Here is a 9,670-nt window from a genome sequence, read left to right as displayed (position 1 = left end):
GGAACGGGAACAGAGCCAGTGAAGGAACAGAGCCAGTGAAGGAATGCCATTTACTGGCCTACCTGGCTTTCTTTCTTTTTTAAAGATTATTTCATCATGTCATGTGCACGGGTTTCTTGCTTGCATGTATGTTTGTGCACCGTGTGCATGCCTGGTATCCTCAAAGGCCAGAAGAGAATGCTGGATTCCCTGGAACTGGAGTTACAGATGTAAGTGAGCTGCCATGCAGGGGCTGGGAATCGAACCCAGGTCTTCTGAAAGAGTATTGTGTTCTTTAACCACTGGGCCATCCCTACAGGCCCCTCCACTTCCTTACTCAGATAGCCCAGGACCACCTGCCTAGGGATTGCGCCACTCACAGCGGACTGAGTCTTCCCACATCAATCATCAAGAAAATCGCGTACAGACGTGTCCACAGGGTTGGCTGGTGGAGGCAATTCCTCAGTGGCGTTCCTTCGTCCTAAGTGCCTATGGTTTGCATCTCCTTGAAAAAAACTGAAAACTCCTTGAAAAAAACTGAAAACTTGAAAACACTGTTGGGACCTGGACTTCATGGACTTGGCTGACTGGATAGACAAATCCAGGGATCTGCCTGTCTCTGCTGGAGCAGGGCTGGGGTTACAGGGATCTGCCTGTCTCTGCCCGAGCAGGGCTGGGGTTACAGGCATACCATGCCTGGCTTTCTACCCAGGTGCTGGGATCCTAATTCAGTTCCTCACGCCTGTGTGGCCAGCACCTTAACAACTGAGCCGTCTCTCCAGGCTCTGCGGATGACATTTTAAAATAAGTGGATAGAAAATATTAGGCTTTTTTTCTGAATATTGTTCACTTATCATTGATCCCTAAACAATACAATATAGTGGTTATTTTCATTTTATTAGGTATTATGTAACCTAGAGATGGCTTAAAGTATATGGAAAGTTATATGTACATAAAAGATGTACGTAAGTTATATGCATATACGACATCATTTTACATAAGGAAACTGGGAGTCTGTGGATGCTGTTGTTCATGGGGTAGAGAGGAGTTTGGAAAGCAGGGGTGTCTTGGAACAAATTCCCTGAGAACAGAAAGATGAACCAGGGCCCTGATTCCCAAGTCTAAATGGAAACCATGTAACACCAGGTTCATGATGACCCCCGCCCCAGGTTTAAGAATATGGTTGGAGGAATCTCAGCAACAAGTCCTTTGAGACTCCAAGATAGTCTAAATGAGTCATTTCTCACCTGCAAATAAATTATTTGAGAAAACCCAAGACTGTTATGGTGCCTTCATGATTGTCAGAGGTTCCAGACACTTCCTTCTCTTTCTCTTCTGAGTATACCTGGGAAGCACAGGCCAGAATGCTCTCACCCCAAGGGACAGGATAGAAGAGCAGATCGTGTTTTTCCTTTTAGGGAGACTTCCCACGAGCACCATTATGTTTTTATTTAAGATGCATGGAGTGGACCTTAGTCACATGACTATACGTAGCTACAAGCATGGCTCCAAGCTGTGGCCTCTAGCTGGGTGGCAGCATGGTCAGATTAAAAGAGTTCTGTCAGCTTAAAGGAGAATAGAAATGAATATTTGTTAAGCAGCCAGCAGTCTTCACATGTGTTAGTAACAGCCATGTAATTTACTTCAGACAAAGCTAATCTGCCAATTCATTATTCTACATGCAGTTCTAGGCTAATATAAGCGTTGTGGAAGACAAATTAGCAAAATCACTATTTGGAGTCTTGATTACATATTTCTTGTTGGATCTAATAATTTATGCTTTATTCAGTGCAGGTAGGGAGTAAAAGCTCAGATTTTAAAGTTGACTGTACAGTTGGCTGTGTGAACTTAGGAAAACTATCTAAACATTCAGACTTAGGTTTCTTTTTTGTATGATGATAATTGTACCATGTGATAGCATTCTGGAAGAGTAAAGGAGGTGATAAGGGTGTTATATTATGTAGATAAGATTGGGTACATTCTGAGTGCCATGGCAACAAGAATATGTATCAAATAGTGTCTCTCCTATTGAAAATATTCAACAGTTTAGCTATGACTTTTTCTTTATATGAGGTGTGTGTGTGTGTCGCTATGTGTGTGTGTATGTGGTGTGTGTGTGTGTGTGTGTGTGTGATGTGGGTGTCTGTGTGTGGTGTGTGTGTGTGCTGTATGTGTATGTGTGGGTATATGTATGTGAGGTGTATATGTGTGTATGGTTTATGTGTGTGTAATGTGTGGGAGATGTGTCTGCAGTAGGTGTGTGTGGTGTATGTATGTGTGGTGTGTGTATAGTGTGTGTGTGTGTGTGTGTGTGTGTGTGTGTGTGTGTGTGTGATGTACGTGTGTGTTCCTCTTTGTATGCCTGTGAGGACACATCAGCCTGGAGGACAGAGATTGATGTCAGATGTCAGTGTCTCCCTTTATGCTCATCTACTTTTTTTTTTTTGAGACAGAGTCTCTCACTGAGCCTGGAGCTCATTGCTCGGACACGATTAGCTGGTCAGCAAGCCCAGGAATCTTCCTGCCCCTGCTCTGCAGCTCTAGGATCACAGGCATGTGCATAATATGCTTTGTGCTAGGACACCTGCCTAGAAGGCATGAAGCTCTGGGCCTGCGTGTTTACCCCGCAGTCAAACTGCAGGGCTTGACCGGAGCCAACAGATGTTATACACAACATTGCGAAAGAAGGGAGTTAATAAATTAGGCAATAATTGGCTTTTGCCTTTCCCTCTTCTCGCCCACTTTCCCCTTTTAGCACACTGTCTGGATGATACATCACACACACACACACACACACACACACACACACACACGAGTGTGACAGTGTCCTCTCACCCCAGGCCACACAAGATCCCGGCTGTCTTCACCACCAGGCAGTGCATCTCCTGCAGCCTTCTTAGTCAGGTTCCCTAATGACTTCTGACCGTTTAAAAGACAAAATGCACAAACTGGGGCAGAAATGTCTTTGCCATGTTCCTCTGTATCGTTTTCTGAGGTTTTCCTTAAATATCTCCACAAACATGAGAGGGCATATTTTATTTTTAGAAAAAAAGAAACTTTGGTGACTTGGGGGCCTACCTCTGAGGGACCATAAACGTTTGCGTGCCTGGGGGACTAGATCAATACTCAGCAGTTAACCCACCCTCCAAGAGGAAAAGCAGAATTTAAGATAAAATCTGATAGTTAATGGCATTGACGCTACACAGTTAAAATACTTCTCACCTTGTTCACATTAAAAAAAAAAACTGGATTGAGGATGTTTTCAAAAAAAAGAAAGAACAAATTTGTATTTTCGTAACTCAGGACTTCTTCAGACCTAAGGCTCTGTTTGCTTGTTTTTGAGGAAACAGTAAATAAAGCATAGGGAACACATGCCTTGTCTGTTTTTCTTGGTAAAACTAGGAAATAAAAGGCATTCCTTCTGTTCACATCCCCTTGGCAAGGCTGGGATCATATGGCCACGCACGAATTCAAGAGGAAGCTGGATAGGAGGTAGGCCATCTCTGTTGATGCCGTGGTGTGAGCTCTGTTACGTAAGGGAGCCAGGGGATGAGTTTGCAGTCTGATACCTGAGCATGCGGGTAGGTGCATTGCACTAACAGCCAGAACAACCTCCTCGTGCTTTTTACTTTCCCATCAAGAGGTTCTTAAAACATTATTACACCGTCTTCACAGTTATAAAGTACCACTTGACGTTACATAAAGTGTATTATTTAACTCCTTTTTGTTGAAACTATAGAATCTTTTCAGTTCTTTGCCACCACAGAATTTTTCATGAGTATACTTCATTTTTTAATCTTAGGCGACGATCCTCTGAGGATGAATTCCCAGAACCAGGATTACTGGGTCAAAAGGGTGTGTGAACATTTTATGCTCTTAGTTTTTGTTCTAAATTGGTTTCTGAGAAGGCTGTTACGAACTGGTCCCCAAAGGAAATGTGCATACTTCTCTATAAATGTGGGTGGGAGACAATTTCACATATCCTTGTAGGTAGAATATTTTCGGCTTTCAGAGTGTGACTGGAAATAACACAGGACAAGACTTGGGTCTAATGCTTCTTCTGTCATTTCTACCTGTATCGCTGGGTTGTAAGCAAATACTTATTTCCCTGCATTTCAGATCCCTACTTTTCTTAAAATGTTAAGATTGAGACTACAAATATTTCCCTCATAAGATTGTGCGGTGATCACTGAAGCTTTCTGATGAACACCCTATTGTTCCATCCGGTCACATGTTGGAATGTCCTCTCTCTTTAAAAATGGGCAAGGCCTTGTGACAGATTTTAGCCAATAAGACGAAGACTGGGGTAATATATCATTCTCAGGCATCATCACGTGACTGAAAATGTTCCAGTTAGTACCAGCTCTTTACACTTGAGTCCTAGACTATGGCTGGCAAGGATAGAGATCTGAAATTGAGTGCCAAGTAAGCCTTTGGGAGCCTCTGTCATTACAACATAACTTAGTCAACCTTGACTGCTGATGGCTTTCTTGAGGATAGGGACACATCTATGATATGTCCACATAGTACTTGTAGGAATTGGTACCATTCATTGTTTTGGGACAGAAATCTTACGATATGATGTAGTACAAATTGTTAGAAGTTCTTATTAATAAAATCAAACCTGAGCCAGGTATTGGGGTGAACACTGGAAGATCAGAGAAGCAGAACAAGGCACAGCTACCTCACCTTGTCAATTCTTCAGCTTATCCTGTTTCCTCAGACTGGAAACCTCTGTGTCCTTATCCGAATGGATCTCAGCTGAACTGTTTCTCGAAAGCCTGAAAGCTTAACCAGGCTGGTTCCTGGTTTTCATGCCTTATATACCTTTCTGCTTTCTGCCATCACTTCCTGGGTTTAAAGGCTCTTGTTACCATGCCTGGCTGTTTCCAGTGTGGCCTTGAACTCATAGAGATCCAGGCAGATCTCTGCCTCTGGAATGCTAGGATTAAAGGTGTGTGTGCCACGATTTTCTGGCCTCTATATCTAGTGGCTGTTCTGTTCTCTGACCCCAGATAAGTTTATTAGGGTGCACAATATTTTGGGGAACACAATATCACCACAATATATTCTGAAGGATAGCTGGGGATAATTGTATTGTAAAATCCTTTGTTTTATAAAGGTGGATTTGCAGAGCAGGCATCGAAACCCTGTAATTCTCCCCGACTTTATTTCTTTTTCTTGTCCTGGAAGTTTATGGCCTGCTTTTACTTGTGATTGCAATCATCCTTGTTGTGTGGATTTCTTAATTTTCATTGATTCTTACAGCAAAACCTTGTGAGATGAACTGAAATGAATTGAGTCAAGGGTAGTTTACAGCTCAAGCCCTTGCTTGTTCTTTAGAGTGCTCATGAACCGAAGTTCTTTCCATTTTTCTTAGCTCAAAGATGCCAGAGGACAGTTGAAACTCACATGCCGTGGAGGAAAAACAAAAGGCTTCAAGACTGAAGCAGAGTGAGTCATACCAGGGTAAGTCGGGCACAGGAAGTCAGATTTTCTCAAAGCCTCACGTCTCGTTCTCCCTCCGTGCTCCTCCGACTTCACACAGTCCGCACACCATGCAGTCACCTGGTCCACATACCATTTAAAGCATGCAGTTCAGCGGCGTTAAGTGTGTATGTGGAGTCATGAATTGATCATAAAATAAACTTTAGAGCATTTCACTTCTCAAGAGCAAATCCCACGCCCCTCCCCATCTTCCACCACCTCTGCAAATCCCACGCCCCTCGGCCATCATCTCCACCACCTCTGCAAATCCCCCGCCCCTCGGCCATCATCTCCACCACCTCTGCAGGCTCCTCTTCGCTCCCCTGCAGCCCCACCCCGTATTCTTTTACTCCAAAATCTAAAATGTGTGTTGTAATAGGCGTTGTTCAGCTTACCGACCTTACACTTTCCTTGCAACATATTACTCCAAATTTTAAAGTATGATTTAAAAAACAAACAGCCGGTTAGTCGGTCTGCAGGGTTTTCAAAATATTCTCTCCATTCCTGGCTTGTTAGGACCTCTAAGGATTAGCAAGAGTGAGGAAACTACGGTTGCTAACTTACGTAATTATGTCTTTTTTAAAAAAGCAATGTTTTGAGGAAAGGCAGGAATTAAAGTTCATAATTAAAGAGATTATTAAATATCATGTGCAAATTTCAGTGACATAGTCACACCTCTCGGGAAGAGTTTCCGGCTTATGTTTTGTTATTTTTACTTTTTTTTGGCTCACTCTGTCTTTTCTGAAACGGCATCTGGCTGGGCTGTGCTGCCCAGGCTGGTCTTGAACACTGAGTCAGGCAAAACTCCACCGCTCCCTCCTGCTCACTAGGATTATAGGTATGGACCACACCTAGCTTGAGCAACTTTTTACAGTGTTCATTGCAATGGAAAACTGTTGGCAACTTGTTGAATCAGGTTGTATCTGTGACGGAGATTCATAGTACCTGAACCACGGGGCTGGAGACAATGACGGCTAGGTCATCTCCAGCTCTTAAGGCTCATTGATGGAAGGGAGTCCTTCAGGAAGAGCACACTATTCTCATTAGATTAAAAGAAGGAGGAGGGAGAGGAGGAGGAAGAAGAAGGAAGAAGAGGAGGAGGAGGAAACAAAATGAGGATGGGAGAGAGGATTAGCGGGCCATCTCCTTTGTGCCCTGGAGTCAGTGGATTAACTGCTGAGCTCAGGCTCTGCTTCCAGTCTCTGCTTGTGCAATGCTGACAGGCTGCCTGTATGCTTTGGAGACTGGTGCTAGCAACCTGTCAGCCTCTGGTAAAGCCCATTCTGAGGCTATGTGAAGCCTGGACATGTGAGGCTGAATAAGCACATCCTAAGGCCATGAAACATGTTAACATGGTTGGGCAGTTATGGCAACGGCAAAACAGTTTGCGAATAAGAATGCTTCGGAATAGGGGAAAAGCAGGCGCTATATAGGTCAAAGGATGCATCTTTATTTATTCATTAGTTCTGCAGATTCTGACTGTGCGCTAATCATACCTGCCTTGTTCTCACGAACTCTGCCTTCGGCAAATACTTGTACAGCAAGAACAGAAAAAAGCAACGGGCTGCGAACTGTGGGGCATGTGAACGCTGCAGAAATGACAGAGCCCCTGAACCCCAGACACTCTTAAGTTGTGTTTGGAAATCAATGATTCCAGGGAGCGGGTAGATGATAATGTTGGTGGGATAAGTAGAACAGAGCTGGAAAAAATGTGTCAGACCCAGAATGCTGCCTTCTTAAGTGCCAAATTTATGTGGTAGGACTTTATTATCTGGAAAGCAGGGGACCCACTAAATTTTTAACATTCAAAGAGAATGATTAAAATTGTTGCTGGTGGTTACTCATATACATTTATACACATTTTTTTTTAAATCTCATTGATGGCTTTTTTATATGGTGAATTTTCAGTGAGCAAAACCTGTATCTGTCTTGCTGGCTGAATGCACAACGCAACATGTAGAACAGTCAGTATTTACTTCATGTAAGTAGTTGTCATAATTAAAGAGGCAGCTGGGCCAGCAAAAGGGCTCAGTGGGTGTTTGCGGCCAGACTTGTCTACCTGACTCTGTGGGTCACGTGTGTGGAAAGAACAAAGCCAACTCCCACAAGTGGTTCTCTGACTTCTTCTACTTGCCTGCATTGGTACACACACACACACACACACACACACACACACACACACACACACATACACACACACATACACACACAAATGTAATTAAAAAACTAAGTCATGGTGAAATATGTCAGAAATAAAAGGCTTCCATTAGTGCTTACTAGGCTAAACTATCATCCATCCCACTGAAAAATAACATGAAACCCAGACAACTACGGAAACCATTAGCCTGGGATCACTGAGGTCAAGTCCTAGCGAAGATATCAGGCGCTGTAGAACATGGGTGTGCTGTGGGCTGAGAGGGCCTTGTTTCATGAATTAGATGTGAGAGTCCAGAAGTTGGAGTACATTGAAAGTGTGTAAGGTTCTGTTAAACATAAACTGTCTCATGCCCTCTTTCATTGCCCTCGGTATGGTCTTCAGAGTCATGGTAGACTGGAGGTGAGGGGTGCCACAGCAGGAGACACCCCTGTGATTCTGAAGAGTGGATGCTGGACCTCACCACAGTTACAGGGAGAGAGGAAAGCTGGTGACTGTTTCGGAGCTGGAATGAATGGTTCCTTTAGTAATTTAAGGAGGGAAAACGAGTTTTTGTGGTTTCCAGAAATAGACTTTCCTGCCAGCAACTTCCCTTCCCCCCTCGGCCTTGCGGGGGAACAGCAGGCAAGCACACGCAGGGCAGACAACGCTCCTGCTGGTGACAGATTACCAGTGTGCAGAACAAGACTGAAAGCCAGCTTTCCCGGGCTGAAGGCGCAGAGTGGAGAGGGCCGGGATGAAGTGAAGGGGAAATGATGATAGCCAGCCGAAGAGGAAGTGCTGCGCCGTAGATACAGCATCCAGGTCTCTGAGGGCCGTGGGGAGGATGCACCATAGACTGCCCTGTGCTGCCCGGGTGTGTGTGGGAGAGTTTGGCTCGTGGGTGTGTTGGGAGAGGAAGTTGGGGGGGCATGTGTGTGCTGAATGTGTTAGGGAGGGGTTTATTGATACAGGAGTGGGAGGGTGTGTGCTGTAGGGTGTGGAGTGCGGGGGTGAGGACAGAAAAGGAGCCCAGGGAGGAGGAGGAGGAGGGCTTTTATGGAGTGCCAGGAACACCCATTGCACCAAGAAAAGTTGCCAGCTGCCGGGGAGTTAGAGCTCCTGTGTGGGAAGGGAGCAACTCCTTGCTGTGGCTTTGGCCTCTAACCCAACCCCAGGATGAAGGGAGGGACAGCGCTTCTGGATTTTCACCACACCCTGATCCAAGCTCTTTCCCAGCTCCTGATGTTGAGCACTGTGTGTTGTGGTTATTGTTGGTCACAGAACAGTATTTATTGGCAGACTGCTTAGGAGGAAAGAACTGTGGATTAGGCTTACTTTTCAGCCTGGGAGTTCAGCTACTCTTTTGGGGGTGACCTCTGGATCCCTGTTTTGTGCGTGCCTCTCATGTTTTCTAAGCACCAAGAAAGAATACTCCAAGCAGCCAAGAGAAAAATGATGCACAATTAATAACCGCAGCGAAACACTATTACCAAGACCAGTCCCTAGCAATTTTTAATTGGGTTTGAGAAGGAACTTCAGCTTATCATAGGCATTTAAAAGTAGAAGAGATTCGCATAGAAGGTGGCATGGGTCATTTTATCACATACATTTACATAGAGCAAAGATGACCTTTAGTCACGGTTTGAATCCGAACGGCCCCCAAGGCTGGAGTGTTGAAGGCTTGGTCATCGGCCGAGGGAGTTTTTGAGGGCTCTGAGTTTATCAACAGGTGAATCCATTGGCAGAACCACAATGTGCTGGCGTTGATGGGGCATGGTAGAGACGGGTTTAGGTACCCGCCAGCCGGGGAGGAGGCTGAGGGTGGGAGCCACCCAGGCCTTTGGAATTTGCCCCATGTGAGTGCCAGATATTGGCAAAATTATTAAGGCCACTCCACGTAGTTAAAAGGAAGATTTATCTAGTGGGTAACTTAGAAATGAAGGGATAGGTAGGTCGCAGGGTCTGGGGAAGGTTTATCGCAGTCCAGCGGTGTTCTCTGGAGCTCTGCTAGGTCAACCTCCACCGTTCAGGGTCCTGGAACAGAGAGCGCGCTGGCCCATCTCCATC

Source organism: Peromyscus maniculatus, chromosome 13 (assembly GCF_049852395.1).
Source record: "Peromyscus maniculatus bairdii isolate BWxNUB_F1_BW_parent chromosome 13, HU_Pman_BW_mat_3.1, whole genome shotgun sequence".
Taxonomy (NCBI): domain Eukaryota; kingdom Metazoa; phylum Chordata; class Mammalia; order Rodentia; family Cricetidae; genus Peromyscus; species Peromyscus maniculatus.
Note: the sequence above shows the minus strand (reverse complement) of the source record.